Source organism: Castor canadensis, chromosome 11 (genome assembly GCF_047511655.1).
Source record: "Castor canadensis chromosome 11, mCasCan1.hap1v2, whole genome shotgun sequence".
NCBI lineage: Eukaryota > Metazoa > Chordata > Mammalia > Rodentia > Castoridae > Castor > Castor canadensis.
The window spans coordinates 15,232,765-15,251,252 of record NC_133396.1 but is presented as its reverse complement, the minus strand read 5'-3'; the positions used below and the strand labels follow the sequence as shown (position 1 = coordinate 15,251,252).

General features: G+C 39.4%; 1 long non-coding RNA gene and 1 other non-coding gene across 8 annotated transcripts in view; both read right to left on the bottom strand.

Moving 5' to 3' along the window:
* The window catches only part of LOC109676018 (uncharacterized), a 183,709-nt gene that overhangs the window by 33,620 nt on the left and 131,601 nt on the right, over positions 1 to 18,488 (bottom strand). The gene's annotated exons all lie outside the window — the stretch shown is intronic.
* Positions 13,431 to 13,536, bottom strand: LOC141414134 (small nucleolar RNA U13). Its single transcript, XR_012439220.1, has one exon. It is a non-coding gene; the product is annotated as a small nucleolar RNA U13 (small nucleolar RNA).

The following is an 18,488-nucleotide window of genomic DNA, read 5'->3' as shown; positions in this document are numbered from 1 at the left end:
GTCAAGTCCCATATTGTACAAACCAGAAAACAGAATCTGAAATCGAGCATATGTTATCACCAGACTGCATAGTGAAAGACAGAGCTGAGTTTTGAGCCCAGGTCTCCTGGCACCTTGTCAGAGTCCAGCCTGCCCGCCCCCCACACCTTTTTGGGGGTTGAGGGGTAGTTTCACAGTCACAGAAGAGAATATTGAGAATTTCTGCATAGTGAGACCTAAAAGGGGGTAGGGGTGTGGAACGAGGTGCACTGATTTACAGAATGTCCATTTTTTGTGTGTAGTATGAACCCCGAGGACCCGGTCGGCCCTTGTACCAAAGACGAATCTCATCTAGCTCAGTCCAGCCTTGTTCTGAAGAATTGAGCACTCCCCAAGACGGCCTGGCTCAGTGTAAAGACCTGCAGGACCATGGCAACCCACCTTTCAGCTTCTCATCCCCGGAGTCCTGGGTAAACACCACCTCATCTGCCCCCTACCAGAACATTCCATGCAATGGATCCAGCAGGCCAGCTCAGCCCAGAGAGTTGACAGGTAAGAGGAGTGGGTGGGTTACCAGATCACTGTGATTTTTACTCCTCAGCACCCAGATGTTTGGTGCTTTCTTCTTGGGGAGAATTTTTTTTTTTTTTTTGTCTTTTCTTTTTCAGTGCTGGGATCAAACCCAGGGCCTCACGCATGCTAGGCAAGTGCTGTACCACTGAGCTACATCCCAGCCCTTGGTGCTTTCTTCTATGGGTCCCCACCACTATTTGCATATCTTTTTATTGATTTATTTATTTTTGGTTGTGCTGAGGATTGAACACAGGTCCTAGAGCATGCTAGGCAAGCACCATACCACCAAGTCACATCCCCAGCTCACTTGCACTTCTTCTTTAAACAATATTCAGTGCTCATATACATTAGTTTAGGACTGTGTCAATTCTGTATTTCTGATCTGGAAAGTTAGTAGGCATATCCCTGTTTGGAAACTGACCATTTTGATCTATGACTGAGTAAAAGAAGTAATGGAACTTAAAACATTTCTGTTTTGTGGCACTGGGGTTTGAACTCAGGGCCTCATGCTTGCTAGGCAGGCGCTCTACCACTTGAGCCACTCTGCCAGCCCCAAACATTTTTAAATGGAAGAATCACCCTTAGGAAAACAGTGTGTTTTCTGGTTTGGGTTTTGTTTTTGTTTCTCTCTGTCATCATGGCTGCAGGAGGGAGTTAGATCAATATCAGCTTTCAAGGGTTTCTCCTTAGCAGTGCTGACAGGATGCTATATATTAGTGTGGCTATGAGGGAGGCCAGCAAAGTCTCACAGTTGGGATGTAGAACTCCTGTATTTATCCTAGTATTCTAATAAACCAAGAGCTCCATGGCCAGTGAACAGAGAGACATAAGAAGAGACAGGCGTGGACAAGACACAGGAACTTGAACAATGTGGTTGAAAGTCTGCAGGCTTCTTCTTTGGCCTGGAACACGAGTGCACTTTCATCTTTCCTTTGTTCCCTCTTGCTAATGGACTGAACATAAAGAAACTAATATCCTACTCCAGTTCTGGAATGTCCTTCACTTCCACAGGCTGTAGATGTTGATCTTTGTGAGCAAGCCTGATATCTTTGCATGGTGAAGTTTTGCCCTCATAGTGTCTACTTTTCTTTTTGAAATTAGTTGTGTTCATCTTTAGGATGTGAATCCATTGTTTCTAGAACTGATCCATTTTTGAGTATGTGCCATATAAGCATATTTTTAGAATAATGGACATGGATAGGAAAAAAATTTTTTTAATTTTGCTTTTCTTTCCTGGCAAGAGACACTGTCATTTTACTCCTTAATTAAACATTCATCAATACCTACTCCATGTGAGCTGCCATCTTCTGTGTGGGGTTGCTTTGTCATTTTTAAGATCTAACCTAAATACACTCATTTTATCATATTTGAATTTCCTGAGAAACATCTAAATTACATATTGGTGATGATAATTTGTTAGTTTTTGGTTGTTTATTATAATTTATCTTAAAGATAGCATTTCTTCCTCTTTTTTTTTTTTCCACCTAAGTTTTAGGATAGCTTATGGCCAAAAATAATTAAAAGCCTGACCTGGGCTGACAAGGTAAAAAGTTCCTGAAAAATGCCCAAAGCTCATGTCATTTATGTTTTTTTTTCCTCTGCAATTATAGATTTTTTTTTCCATTGCCAGGAGACAAATTATAGTATTTCTTTAATAGCAAGTAATACTTAAGTATTAAAAAATTAATTCAAAATCACCAATATCCTGAGGCACAACTTCTTGTTTATCAATATATATTTGGGGTGTGTTTGTGTGTGTGTGTGCAGTGATGGTACTGATGGAAGTAGGGCTTTAAGTCCTCCCCTTCTTCAGGAGGCGTAGAGATTCTCAGTGTGTCAGAGGACTGAGTGGGGGCAGGGACTCCACAGCAGCTGAGGACCTCTCTTTTCTCCTAGCATTCTTGCTGGGGTGGATGGTCCAGGGGCTCTTACTCCTTGGAGGCCATGTGGACCATAGGTCCACCACCCTATTGCTATAACCAAATTCGTTGTCATCCCAGGAAATGAGCTTGACAAAGTGCTCATTGAGGGCAATGCCAGCCCCAGCATCATAGGTGGAAGAATGGGTATCGCTGTTAAAGTCACAGGAAACAACCTGGTTATTGGTGTAGCCCAGAATGCCTTTTTTTTTTTTTTTCATTTTTCTTTTATTATTCATATGTGCTACAAGGCTTGGTTCATTTCTCCCCCCTGCCCCCACCCCCTCCCTTACCACCCACTCCACCCCCTCCCACTCCCCCCCTCAATACCCAGCAGAAACTATTTTGCCCTTATCTCTAATTTTGTTGTAGAGAGAGTATAAGCAATAATAGGAAGGAACAAGGGGTTTTGCTGGTTGAGATAAGGATAGCTATACAGGGCATTGACTCACATTGATTTCCTGTGAGTGTGTGTTACCTTCTAGGTTAATTCTTTTTGATCTAACCTTTTCTCTAGTTCCTGGTCCCCTTCTCCTATTGGCCTCAGTTGCTTTTAAGGTATCTGCTTTAGTTTCTCTGCGTTAAGGGCAACAAATGCTAGCTAGTTTTTTAGGTGTCTTACCTATCCTCACCCCTTCCTTGTGTGCTCTCACTTTTATCATGTGCTCAAAGTCCAATCCCCTTGTTGTGTTTGCCCTTGATCTAATGTCCACATATGAGGGAGAACATACGATTTTTGGTCCTTTGGGCCAGGCTAACCTCACTCAGAATGATGTTCTCCAATTCCATCCATTTACCAGCGAATGATAACATTTCGTTCTTCTTCATGGCTGCATAAAATTCCATTGTGTATAGATACCACATTTTCTTAATCCATTCGTCAGTGCTGGGGCATCTTGGCTGTTTCCATAACTTGGCTATTGTGAATAGTGCCGCAATAAACATGGATGTGCAGGTGCCTCTGGAGTAACAGTCTTTTGGGTATATCCCCAAGAATGGTATTGCTGGATCAAATGGTAGATTGATGTCCAGCTTTTTAAGTAGCCTCCAAATTTTTTTCCAGAGTGGTTGTACTAGTCTACATTCCCACCAACAGTGTAAGAGGGTTCCTTTTTCCCCCGCATCCTCGCCAACACCTGTTGTTGGTGGTGTTGCTGATGATGGCTATTCTAACAGGGGTGAGGTGGAATCTTAGTGTGGTTTTAATTTGCATTTCCTTTATTGCTAGAGATGGTGAGCATTTTTTCATGTGTTTTCTGACCATTTGAATTTCTTCTTTTGAGAAAGTTCTGTTTAGTTCACCTGCCCATTTCTTTATTGGTTCATTAGTTTTGGGAGAATTTAGTTTTTTAAGTTCCCTGTATATTCTGGTTATCAGTCCTTTGTCTGATGTATAATTGGCAAATATTTTCTCCCACTCTGTGGGTGTTCTCTTCAGTTTAGAGACCATTTCTTTTGATGAACAGAAGCTTTTTAGTTTTATGAGGTCCCATTTATCTATGCTATCTCTTAGTTGCTGTGCTGCTGGGGTTTCATTGAGAAAGTTCTTACCTATACCTACTAACTCCAGAGTATTTCCTACTCTTTCTTGTATCAACTTAAGAGTTTGGGGTCTGATATTAAGATCCTTGATCCATTTTGAGTTAATCTTGGTATAGGGTGATATACATGGATCTAGTTTCAGTTTTTTGCAAACTGCTAACCAGTTTTCCCAGCAGTTTTTGTTGAAAAGGCTGCTATTTCTCCATCGTATATTTTTAGCTCCTTTGTCAAAGATAAGTTGCTCATAGTTGTGTGGCTTCATATCTGGATCCTCTATTCTGTTCCACTGGTCTTCATGTCTGTTTTTGTGCCAGTACCATGCTGTTTTTATTGTTATTGCTTTGTAATATAGTTTGAAGTCAGGTATTGTGATACCTCCTGCATTGTTCTTTTGACTGAGTATTGCCTTGGCTATTCGTGGCCTCTTGTGTTTCCATATAAATTTCACAGTAGATTTTTCAATCTCTTTAATGAATGTCATTGGAATTTTGATGGGAATTGCATTAAACATGTAGATTACTTTGGGGAGTATCGACATTTTTACTATGTTGATTCTACCAATCCATGAGCATGGGAGATCTCTCCACTTTCTATAGTGTTCCTCAATCTCTTTCTTCAGAAGTGTATAGTTTTCCTTGTAGAGGTCTTTCACATCTTTTGTTAGGTTTACACCTAGGTATTTGATTTTTTTTGAGGCTATTGTAAATGGAATTGTTTTCATACATTCTTTTTCCGTTTGCTCATTGTTAGTGTATAGAAATGCTAATGATTTTTCTATGTTGATTTTATATCCTGCTACCTTGCTATAGCTATTGATGATGTCTAGAAGCTTCTGAGTAGAGTTTTTTGGGTCTTTAAGGTATAGGATCATGTCGTCTGCAAATAGGGATATTTTGACAGTTTCTTTACCTATTTGTATTCCTTTTATTCCTTCTTCTTGCCTAATTGCTCTGGCTAGGAATTCCAGTACTATGTTGAATAGGAGTGGAGATAGTGGGCATCCTTGTCTGGTTCCTGATTTTAGAGGGAATGGTTTTAATTTTTCTCCGTTAAGTATAATGCTGGCTGTAGGTTTGTCATATATAGCTTTTATAATGTTGAGGAACTTTCCTTCTATTCCTAGTTTTCTTAGAGCTTTTATCATGAAATGATGTTGGATCTTATCAAAGGCTTTTTCTGCATCTATTGAGATGATCAAGTGGTTTTTGTCTTTGCTTCTGTTAATGTGGTTTATTACGTTTATTGATTTTCGTATGTTGAACCACCCCTGCATCCCTGGGATGAAGCCTACCTGGTCATGGTGAATAATCTTTTTGATGTGTTGCTGAATTCGATTTGCCATTATTTTGTTGAGGATTTTTGCATCAATGTTCATTAAGGAGATTGGCCTATAGTTCTCCTTTTTGGAGGTGTCTTTGCCTGGTTTTGGGATAAGTGTAATAGTGGCTTCATAAAATGTGTTTGGCAGTTTTCCTTCCCTTTCTATTTCATGGAACAGTTTAAGGAGGGTTGGTATCAGTTCTTCTTTAAAGGTCTGATAGAATTCAGCAGAGAATCCATCAGGTCCTGGACTTTTCTTTTTGGGGAGACTCTTGATTGCTGCTTCAATTTCATTTTGTGTTATAGGTCTATTCAGGTGATTAATTTCCTCTTGGTTCAGTTTTGGATGATCATATGTATCTAGAAATCTGTCCATTTCTTTTAGATTTTCAAATTTATTTGAATATAGGTTCTCAAAGTAGTCTCTGATGATTTCCTGGACTTCCATTGTGTTTGTTGTTATCTCCCCTTTTGCATTCCTGATTCTACTAATTTGGGTTTTTTCTCTCCTCATTTTAGTCAGGTTTGCCAGGGGTCTATCGATCTTGTTTATTTTTTCAAAGAACCAACTTTTTGTTTCATTAATTCTTTGTATGGTTTTTTTGGTTTCTATTTCGTTGATTTCAGCTCTTATTTTTATTATTTCTCTCCTTCTATTTGTTTTGGGATTTGCTTGTTCTTGTTTTTCTAGGAGTTTGAGATGTATCATTAGGTCATTGATTTGGGATCTTTCAATCTTTTTAATATATGCACTCATGGCTATAAACTTTCCTCTCAAGACTGCCTTAGCTGTGTCCCATAGGTTCCGGTAGGTTGTGTTTTCATTTTCATTGACTTCTAGGAACTTTTTAATTTCCTCTTTTATTGCATCGATGATCCATTCTTCATTAAGTAATGAGTTATTTAGTTTCCAGCTGTTTGCATGTTTTTTGTCTTTACTTTTGTTGTTGAGTTCTACTTTTACTGCATTGTGGTCAGATAGTATGCATGGTATTATTTCTATTTTCTTATATTTGCTGAGGCTTGCTTTGTGCCCTAGGATATGATCTATTTTGGAGAAGGTTCCATGGGCTGCTGAGAAGAATGTATATTGTGTAGAGGTTGGATGAAATGTTCTGTAGACATCTACTAGGTCCACTTGATCTATTGCATATTTTAGATCTTGGATTTCTTTATTGAGTTTTTGTTTGGATGACCTATCTATTGATGATAATGGAGTGTTAAAGTCTCCCACAACCACTGTGTTGGCGTTTATATATGCTTTTAGGTCTTTCAGGGTATGTTTGATGAAATTGGGTGCGTTGACATTGGGTGCGTACAGATTGATGATTATTATTTCCTTTTGGTCTATTTCCCCTTTTATTAGTATGGAATGTCCTTCTTTATCTCGTTTGATCAATGTAGGTTTGAAGTCTACTTTGTCAGAGATAAGTATTGCTACTCCTGCTTGTTTTCGGGGGCCATTGGCTTGGTAAATCTTCTTCCAGCCTTTCATCCTAAGCATATGCTTATTTCTGTCGGTGAGATGAGTCTCCTGTAAGCAACAAATTGTTGGATCTTCTTTTTTAATCCATTTTGTCAAACGGTGTCTTTTGATGGGTGAATTAAGTCCATTAACATTAAGTGTTAGTACTGATAGGTATGTGGTGATTCCTGCCATTTAGTTATCTTAGTTGTTTGAAGGTTTGATTGTGTGTACCTAACTTGATGTTACTCTCTACTGTCTTGCTTTTTCTTATCCTGTGGTTTGGTGCTGCCTGCCTTTTCATGGTTAAGTTGGGTGTCACTTTCTGTGTGCAGGATCCCTTGCAGAATCTTTTGTAATGGTGGCTTTGTGGTCACATATTGTTTTAGTTTCTGCTTATCATGGAAGACTTTTATTGCTCCATCTATTTTGAATGATAGCTTTGCTGGGTAGAGTATCCTGGGGTTGAAGTTATTTTCATTCAGTGCCCGGAAGATCTCACCCCACGCTCTTCTTGCTTTTAATGTTTCTGTTGAGAAGTCTGCTGTGATTTTGATGGGTTTACCTTTGTATGTTACTTGTTTTTTCTCTCTTGCAGCCTTCAATATTCTTTCCTTAGTTTCTGAACTTGTGTTGTTTTAATGATGATATGTCGTGGAGTAGTTCTATTTTGATCTGGTCTGTTTGGTGTCCTGGAGGCCTCTTGCATTTGTATGGGAATATCTTTCTCTAGATTTGGGAAATTTTCCGTTATTATTTTGTTGAATATATTACGCATTCCCTTCGCTTGCACCTCTTCTCCTTCTTCGATGCCCATGATTCTCAAGTTTGGTCTTTTGATGGAGTCGGTGAGTTCTTGCATTTTCTTTTCACAGGTCTTGAGTTGTTTAATTAGTAGTTCTTCAGTTTTTCCTTTAATTACCATTTCATCTTCAAGTTCTGAGATTCTGTCTTCTGTTTGTTCTATTCTGCTGGATTGGCCTTCCGTTTTGTTTTGCAGTTCTGTTTCATTCTTTTTTCTGAGGTTTTCCATATCCTGGCTGTTTTCTTCTTTATTGTTGTCTATTTTTGTCCTGAGTTCATTTATCCATTTATTCATTGTGTTCTCTCTTTCATTTTGGTGTTTATACAGTGCTTCTATGGTTTCCTTTATTTCTTCTTTTGCTTTTTCAAATTCTCTATTTTTATTGTCTTGGAATTTCTTGAGTGTCTCCTGTACATTTTGGTTGACCCTATCCAGTATCATCTCTATAAAATTCTCATTGAGTACTTGTAGTATGTCTTCTTTTAAATTATTCTTGTAGGCTTCATTGGGTCCTTTGGCATAGTTTATCTTCATTTTGTTGGAGTCTGGCTCTGAGTTTCTGTTCTCTTCATTCCCCTCTGGTTCCTGTACTAATTTTTTGCTGTGGGGAAACTGGTTTCCTTGTTTTTTCTGTCTTCCTGTCATTGTCCTTGGTGTTGTTACTGTCCCTGTACTGTGTGTAATTAAGTATTTTCTAGCTTGTAATAATAACAATGGTAATATTGAGAATGGAAGAGTGAGCTGAGATGGAAAGCAAGAAGTTAAAGAAAAGGGGAAAACAAATATACAGACAAGAGGGAGAAAGCAGAACAAGGTATCAGACAAGAGAGTTTCAAAGGTATAAACAGGGAGTGTTAGTGTACTAATCGACAGTAAGCTGGTCCGTGTCTTCCCGAGCCGTATGGGCGCCGGCCACTGGCGGCCCGGGGGCCTCCTCGGTTCTCCGTTTAACGTGAAGTGGAGATTCTCTGCGCCGGCTGGAGATGTGGAGGAGTCAAAGTTATGCCTTTTCTCGGTGATTATGCCTGCAAAGTGTGTCTCCAGCGTCTCTCCAAGATTTCACTATAGGAGGGTCGCTTTCTGCTTCCTCCCTCTAGCCGCCATCTTGGAATTCCCAATTGTAGAAGTTTTTATTTATCGGGCTTCATTTTCAAGTACATCATGAAATGAACATTCCAAACAGGAACTCTGTTTCCAGTCATCATTTCTTTGTGAGCCAAAAGGTATGTTCAGATAATATTTTCAGAATATGAGGGACAGAAATTTGGGCCTTGAAAAAAAATCACACACTACTGCCTACTAGGCAATCTGCACATAGAGCTGCCTTTTTTCTCACTAGAAAAGAAAAAGAAGAAAGAAAACCTTCTTGTAAGTTTATTTTTTGCCAGGAACATTCTTGTCAGAAACTGCTGTCTTTGTGTGGGTGTTAAGAAAAAAATGGAGTCATTTTGTAGTCATGTGGCATTTCTTTCTTGTTCTTCTTCTTTGTTTTTGTTCCTCATCTCTTTTCCTATGCACTGGGTGGAACTCATGGCAACTGAGTTTTAGGCTCTACATCATTCTAGTAGGGTTTTGTTTAGATTGCCAATTGTTGGCTAGAACAAAGTTTGCACATTTTAAAGTTATGTCAGTGATGTGGGAATGACTGCTACAGTATGTCTGTGCGGTATACTTTTCATGCAGCTTAAATATCTGACAGCATATAACCATTGCATCCAGAAGGAAATTCACTAGTTTTCCTTGATAGTTACGTTTTACACTCATCAAATATCTAACCTTTCATGCGTTCCATCTTATTTGTCTAACTACAAAAACCCTTTATAGCTTTTGAAGGCATCACAGATTCATTAGCTCACTTTCTGTCTCTCCTGTTCATTGTCTATAGTATGTTTATTTGGTTCTGGTTACATTTCCCATGTGGGCATAGGCTTATGATTAGGGCAAGTGGAAAGAACATTCTAGCCAGGAAAATATTATCCTAACACTGTTTAATATTAAGTGCATTAGAGGGAGAGAGAGGCAATGTGTGTATTTTTACAACTGAAGTCAAGCCAAAGTTGGACAGCTTTTTGAACCTTCTTGAAATTGGTAATGTTGTTTCTAGTATACATATTAGAGGGGGACATTTTATGGGGAATGATGAGTAGTATTCTACATTTCTTACTTCCAAGATGGTCTTACAGTCCACATTGAATAGATTATTTTGAGCGTTACATTTGGAAATCAAGCGATACTACTTTAAAAAAGAATGAGGAAAAAGGCATACTGCTCCAGTCCTATAAAAGATGAAAGGGAGCGCTTCCCTATTTTAGTTCTCAAAGTTATGGGCCTGAACTTTACGGGTGAGATTTGGGTCCAGGCCTGAGCATGATTTTAGGAAGCTGAAAGGTGTAAGAAGATTCTGGGCCAATGGGATTCAAGTCTGTTATTACTTTGATATCTTTGGCTTAGGTGGGAAACTTGTAAGATACCATTTGGGACACACTGAATTTCTTCAAATATTATTTGTTCAGGAGAAAGTGAGTATGTTATTTTAACACTGTATCATTTCCTTCATAAAAATAATACAGAGAAGGGCTTCTCTTTCTTAGAATATCATTTGAGCAGGTTTTGTTGGTAAAAATCACAGTGACCACAGGACTAGGCTACGGGAGTATGTGTGACTTCCTCTGGAGAGCAGTGACCGACCGTTAGTGTATCAGCAGATTAATAATAGTCTCACACCGTCATAACTCCCTTTTACCTAAACTTAAACAATGCCACTCATGGGTACGCAGTGTGGCTCAGGTAGTAGAGCGCCTGCCTAGCCAGAGCAAGGCCCTGACTTCAAACCCCAGTACCACAAAAGAAAAAGAAAAAAGAGAAAAAGTGATACTCAAAAAAATTTTAAACTGTGCAAAATAGCAAAGCCCTAAGTTCAAACCCCAGTTCTGCAAAAAGAAAGTGATACTCGTAACAGTTTTAAACTGTAAAATAAAAAGTAAAATCGTATACATTTTTCTCTTTCTGTTGTTTTAACTTCTGTTGAAGACATCCATTCAGCTGGGTGTGGTGGTTCATGCCTGTAATCCCAGCATTTAAGAGTTTAAGGCAGGAGGATCTAGAGTTCAAGGCCAGCCTAGGCTACATAGGAAGTTATAGGCCAGCCTGAGCAACTTTGCAAGACCATGTCTCAAAGAACAAACAAACCAAAACAAAATCAACAAGAAAGACATTTACTCATTCACACACACTTAATTTTTAAAGAGAGATCGACATTTTCTCTCGTTCTGCAATTTGCTTTTTTCATCTAGCATTGTATGCTGAACATACTTCCATGTCAAAATAATCAGATCTGCCTTATTCCATTTAGTGGTGCTTGCATGATTGTATCCATTTTGTTCTCATGTGCCTCCACCGGGTGGTGTTTTAATTGTTACTAAGTTCTTACTAGTACAAACACTGCTGTGGGGCACATCTTTGGGCACTAGATATTTCTACAATAGTTACCCAGAAGTGTGTATATGTACATTTAAAATTTTAATGAGTGCTGCAGAGTTGCTCTCCAAAAAGGGTTCCAGTTTACATTTTCAGTATTGGTGGAAGAGAGTGCATGCTCCTTTGTCTTCATTCTTAGTGAAACTATTGGACAATATAAATGTTTTATGTTTTTACCACCGATAGCAGCTGAAAAGGGCCTCTCTTTTCAATTTACATCTCCTGGGTTATTGGCGAGGTTGAGCTTTATTCCAAATTGCCTTACTTTACCTAATATCTGAAATTCAGGGTTTACAAACCAGGCACATTAGAGAAATGACTATGTGCTGTATGCACAGTTCTTTCTTCAGTGAAGAATTTATCCACAGAGTTCTTTAAATAATGAGTCCTTCTAGTGCAGCTACAAATTTTAATTCACAAAACTTTTTTAAGAACCAACATATTTGTAACATGCCGCCTGCTTGTTATATTTTGTTTAGTGTGTATCATCTGTATTTGATTTCTAGCAGGCATAGACCAACCCAGCATACTTTTAAATTATTATTTTTATTACTGTATACTAATTGTACAAAAGAGGTTCACTACTTTGATAAAATTCATCCCTTCTATCACACTTTCTTATCTCCTCCCTTATAAATATTTTTTAACAGGTTTCATTATTGTATTTTCATACATGTCTATGAAGTACTTTGATCATATTCACTCCTCATCATAGCTTATCGATTGTTGTAACTTTGTGAAGTTAGGTCCGGACAATGCTTTTAATCCCATAAATATAGTTACCCAGTGTTTCCTATTTTGACTGCCGCCTTAACATCTAACCATTTTAGAATATTTGAGTTTGCTCTTATGGTCACCAACTGTTTCTCCTTTTGGTTCTGTTTGATAGAGTATTGTTCAGGGCAATAGTTCATTCCTCTCCACACTGTTGGCCACACACCTGCAAATGGCAGCTGGGTTTGAGACTTGGTATTCCTACTATGTAAGAGTTTTCTTACCAGACAAGGCAAGCTTTCTAGCTATAAATGCAGTGTGTTGCTTTGGTCAGTAGATAAATTATCTGTAGCATGTATACCTTTTTCTCTTTCCCTTCCCTTCCTCTCCTAGTCTCTTCTCTCCTTCCTTCCTTCCTTCCTTCCTTCCTTCCTTCCTTCCTTCCTTCTTTCCTTCCTTCCTTTTCTCCCTCCCTCTCTCCGTCCCTCCCTCCCTCTTTCTTTCGAAAGGAGGAGAAAGGGAAGTAGACTTGTGTGGTCTGGTCATTGGTGAGGGTGAGTTTCAGGCTCTTTCCAGGCAGTAGTTTCTGTCCTTCACCAGCTGTTTCCAAATGCCGTCGTCACTCGGCAGAATGGCCATCAGCTGCTTACATGCTGCTCTGGAGACAGCAGAGCTGACAGTTATCTGCTGCTCTCGCTACTGGAAAAGGGAATGAGCCACCTCGATTCTTTTTTCCCTCCTCAGTGTCAGCAGCACCATGCACTTCTCTAATTACAGAGGTAGAAACAGCCTCTGAAAGTGTGACCTGTCTATTTGAAGTGCCAAGCAGCTACTTCCATAGTGTGTTACTTCTGACTAGCCTCTGCATTGTTTTTCCTACTTTTTCCTATCTTTGCTCTTTTGTTTATTATCACAAATCAAAATGAACTCCCAACCCAGGCTCTTTGATTAAGATGCCCCAAAGAAACAGCATCAGAAGTAAGCCCTGCCAATAACCACCATTGCCAGGAGCCCACAGCTCTGAATGGTCAATACTGCATTCCAAAGAGTCTGCAGGGAATGACTTTACATTTCCCTACTTTCTGTAAAGCCACTGAAAGGTGGTTCTGAATCTCGAGTTGTTTCCTTGATAAGAACACATGACATACTATACTTTACCGGTGACTCCAACTATAGCCCTATATTTTTTGGTAACCAAGACTAACCAATCAGCTTCTCTTCTCCTTTGCGGATGGCATTTTGCTTTGATGCCCTGTTTTAGATTAGGTATTCCTGCTAGCTCACCTGAGCATAATGGGTTTTGCATTCTTTCTAGGAAAATGAAAACTGATATTTGAGGGAAGAAGAAGAAGAATGTGTTTTTTTCTAGCTGTACAAGCTGAGAGATTCTAGAAAATGAGACTGACTTAAGGGAGGGTGACCTTTAAACAGAAATGGGACAGTGGGGATTGAGTTGTCAGCCTTTTAGAAAAGGGGTGCCTGGGTGTCCTCATTTGCTAAGTAGTGTGGACACCAGATGCCAGAAGCTACATGGGGACTGAGGTCCAAGTTACACAGAATCGTGAGGTCGGCCAGCTTGAATGGAGTGTTTGTCCTTCCTATGCACAGAATGGCCACATCTTATTTATTTTCTAAACATTAGGTGGGTAATTCCCCTCTGTTTAAAAGGGTTTGAAGCAGGCATATCTCACATGATGGCACAAAAACCCAGTCATCATCATGCTTATGAGCCTCAAAAGGATCTGGTCACCTCTTGAACTCTGATTGACCTCCAACTACCCAGTGGGTTCAAGTTGATGCCAGGATTTTCTGTCATCCTTTATCTTCAAAGCAGAGGTTTGTATCTTGGCACCCCATTTGTGAATGGTTACCCACCCCCAAAATATAAGCTATGTTAACTATAGATGAATTCTTGGGGTAAGTTACAGTTTCCAAAAAACAGAATCTGCTAATAATGCCTAAAATTTAGAGAAAAGTACAGTGGAGGTGGGCAGGTACAGTTGGTTCTCAATGTTTTTCTTTCTTTTCTTATTCCCCCTTCATAAAAGTGCATAAATACTTACTAAAAGTATTAGGGATGCTTGGGCAGAATTAGTGTCAGATATTCCCATTCAGTGCTGTGTGCTTGTGCTGAAATGATTTCTTATTAATGGCTGTCTGAATTGCTACTCTTTTCCTTAGTAAGTGCAAGTGTTCTGTTGATTGATTCATGCATACCTCCTGCCCTGCGAGGAGCCAGTGTTGTGGTGTATGGAGTGGTTATTCATCCTGATAGGTAGTGGAAACCTAATAAATGTTTACTTTCAGAGCTGACTCTGACGTCTAAGTGTCCTTTTTAGTTTTATGGTGAGGTGATTTCTGCCATCTGATGAGATAATATCATTGGGGATTACATTTTTAGACACAGCAGCTCTTAGCTTGAATATTTGCTTTCTTTCACACAGAAACTGTTCTGTTTTCAAAACAGCATGAAGTTCAGAGCTGCCCTATCAGGAAGAAGGACATTTGAAGGCTTGTAAGCCTGTGACCTGCTTCTGCAGACTTACCTAGGGGTGCTTCCCTGATCTAAGGATGCTTTCCTTCTTCTGGGTCTCTGGCCATCGGGAGTTGCAGTTTACCAGGAGTGTTTTCTTCATTCTTTCCTCAGCCACTCTTGCCAGGTGATACCTGCTTCACCTGCAAGACTGCTCCACAGTTTAGCTCGAACCTTTCCTGAGTTTCCTGCCATCCTGATACTAACCCTATTTTAGGACCTCCTTACATCACTTCTCTACTTCTTTGTTCTCTTTCCTTACACAAGTGAAAGTCCAAGTCTTCTTTCTCTTTGTATTTCTAGTGTTTAGTGCAGTGCCTGGCACTCAATAGATGCTATGTAAATATTTGTTGGGTGGATAATCATGCGAATATTAGGACAGATGTGATACAAATGTCCAGACTTCTGCCTGAGCACCATTGTTATGTTTTTTTAGAGTTAGTTTATAATCCAGAGGTATGTCGGCTAGATGGTTTAAGAAAAAGTACTCTCTGAAACTATGCAAAAGAGAAAAGAAAATTCTAATTTGTATCTATAAGGTATGTGCAATACTGAACCTAATAAATTAATGTGGTGGGAATAAAACACTTATGCGCCTTCTTTCTATCTTTACAAAAGTATTCAGGCATCAGGAATGAATCTTACTGCCACAAATAAAACAAGAGTATATTATGAGCCGTACCAGGAGGAAGAAGATGTCATGAGTACAGGGTGAAAAACTCAAACCAGTTTTTAGTACATGTGTTTGGTACAGTCATTTAAATGTTGTATGTTACTTTGAGATTGCTCATAGCTGAAACCAGAGTGCTATCCTCCAGAGACAGGAAAAGCTCAACTTCATTGATTCCTTATTTTTAAACTTGTACCTAAAAGGTTTTTGCCCCATGATGTGAGAAACAAGGGATGAGCATGACATCCAGTGCTGGAGTAGAATGGTTGAATTACAGTTCCTTTAAAGGAGTTGGAAGGAAAGAAAAATCTAATATTCATTAAATGCTAGATATTTAGGAGATTTCCTATTTTATATACTTAAAAGCACCCCATAAAGTTGGGGTGTTATCTCCATTTTAGACATAGGAAGTTGAGGACTTCACTGGCCTGGAAGCTGGGGTAGAGGTTGAGATTGTAACAGTTTTGCAGACATTCTTCAGAGCCAAGTGGAATTTTTTTTGGTACTTAGGAAGCCTGGATTTATACCAGGGGAGGAAAGAATGATGCCATTAAGGGAAACACTGAAACATTTCTTGGTGACTAGAATTATTAAACCTTTACTTTTCTCATCTGTGTCTCAGAATTTCCATGGCAAGCCCTTTATTTCAGGTCTTGTTTTCCACCAAACTGTGAAACCTTGTGTTAGACTTTAACCTAAGGCACAGCCACTATGGCACTATATTATAGTCAAATCTAGTTGAAATTGGTAAAACTGAATTGAAAAAACTCTCTATTAAATTATACAAAGGGGAAAATGGTTTCTGGAAATAGATTTCCATCATGAATGGAAGAGAAGAGAATGAGTTGATTAATTGTCAGCACAAGATCAGAATTATTTAAGAGCAAGTCCAGGAAGTAAAATTAACATAAGGGCCTTCACTTGCTTTGTTCCCTGTATCTCTAATATCTATTCACTTCTGTTTAAGATATTTTGAGAAATACAAGATCCATGTGTCTTGTCTGCAGTAACTCTAGTAAAAAGTTAGGAAATAACTAATGAGGGTGGAAATATGGGACATTAAGATGTGTTAGAAACCTGTTTAGTTCTGACTTAGAGACACTTGGATGAGGAACAGGGTCGGAGGGGAGTCCAGCTAACACCTGAATTCTGAGAGCAAAATCCTGTTTGAGACATTTAGTATCAGTTATCCTGTTGCTGAAACCGACTCTTTTTTTCTGTCTGTTTGTTTTAGTTTTGCAGTGCAGGGTTTTGAGCTCAGGGCCTTGCACTGCTGAGCTACACTCATAGCACCAGCTCTGGCTCTTGTGTTGATGTGTATATCAGCTCGTGTAGTAGCACACAGGTCTGTGGAGTAGAGGTTTTCTTGCACCTGAAACAAAACAACAAATACCTGTGTAGTACTTACTGTTAGGCGCTGTCCTAAGCACTTTTAATTAATTCATTTGATCTTCAGTTGGGTTCAACAATTCTGAAGAAGTTAGCAGTGTTCCCATTTTACAACTTAGGAAACAGAGGTTTAGTCACTTGTCCACAGTCACAAAGTTAGAATGGTAGACTGGGATTCAAATCCAGGACTGTTAAGCCGTGTGCTCTCCTGTCTCTTCACAGTTAGTTCCCTTTGACTTGATGTTTTTGTCACACATAAATTACACCATTAACTTGTGGAGGTGTTGAAGGATCAAAGGTTGTTCAACTCGGTGATACGTATGTGTTTCCTATGTGTAGTGAGAGATTATGTTGGGTAAGTGGACCTCCACTCCATCTGTGTTACACCAAACCCTGCAGGCACGGGGCAGAGCTTGAGTAGGGCGTAGAGGCCCTACATGGAAACAACTAATGTGACATCACGCCTACTATGTATGTAGTATTACAGTTCTACTCTGAGTGAAGTAAGAGTTGTTAAAGCATGTGGAAAAGAAAGCGACATTGAGCTCATTGGGAGGTTGCTTTTGATTTGGCCTTTAGACAATGCATAGGATTTTCTTTGATTGGGAAGATAGGGGAATATATTCTAAGATGAGGAAGTAGCAGGAGAGGGATGAGAGGGACTCCTGTGCTCTGGGAGCAGAACAGACCAAGAAGAGAGGCCATACTATTTCAGATTTGCCAACACTGATCCCCTCCAATGGAAGAACAGACTGGAGAAATGTGTGAAGCTACTGGATGCTTTTCTACAGCCTGGCTCTTCTGCACTGCATAGAGTGTTTCCTCCTGTGTCTTCTCTTGGTTTTTATTATGTGTTGATGTTTCAGAAAAATGTTACAAATACAGAAGATTAAGCAGTGTTTCTCCATGTGAAGGATACATGGTACTGAAGCTTGAAAAGATCTTGCCATTTAGAAAGTGTGCTATTCCACAGATCTCTCTACTCTGTGGAAGCCTGAGTGTTGGTTTCAGGATCACATTGGGAATCCAGGGTCTTAATGGATGGAAATTGTGACTGGATGTGAGGCACTCAGCTATACTAGATATGCTCAAACACACTAATAAGGGAAAAATGAAGAATTAAAACATATACATGTTTAAAATCAGCAACATTATTTTAGAAACTGCCTATCACTTTTTTAGTCAGAATTTTTGGTTCATTATGAATAGTTATTCCTTCCTTCCTCATGGGCTAAACTCAGGCAGATGTGTTTTAACCATATCAGAAATCTTTGCAAGGAAAGTCAAGGTCTGCTGAGTGCTGGTATTCTGGGTTGGGATGTGAGATGGTTTTCCACCTGGACCTTCATCTGGGTTTCCTGTTGGAGATATAAAAGTTCATGTGCTTCTGTTAATGTGCTGATATGTACTCCTCCTATGGGGAGCTGGTGTTGCTGTCCCTGCTCTGCAGGATTGCACATTTGGTGCAGAGAGAAGTTAAACGCTTGTGCTCAGTCATGCTGGCAGTCATGGTGGGGCAGAAACCAGGTAGATTTACTGAATGTGTGTGTTTTCACTGTCAGAATTTCTGAAGCTGTACAGATATGTAGCCAATCTCTTTTACTCAGTCTCACCTCTTCATTTTTCTTTCCTTCAGGTTTTCTAATAAAGCATGATTTGTGGTGCTGTTAGTGGTAATTGGTGCTGTCATGGACTCAAGAAAATTTGGCTCAACACTTGTAAAGGCTTCCCATAGTTGCCATCCAGATTTGTCTTGGGGGTTGGGGGTGTGGCTCAGTGGCAGGGTGCTTGTCTAGCTAACTGTAGTTCTCCCTTTCTCTCCTCCTATTTGACTCTTTGTTGGCTCAGGGATATATTTTTCTTTTCTTTCTTGCAACCCAATTTTGGCTACTGTAGCCCAAGGAGACCAGGAATGAAAAACTGTTAACATGAACATTTTTATCATCATCACAAGCATCCCAGAATATAGGAAATATATATCTATAAATGGTCCACCTTTCACGATCTTATTCTCACTAGAAGTATTTACAAGTGGATAAGCCACTACTGGTGTGCATTTTACATGGGTAAGGTCCTTCTATCTCTTTCTACAAAAGAACATA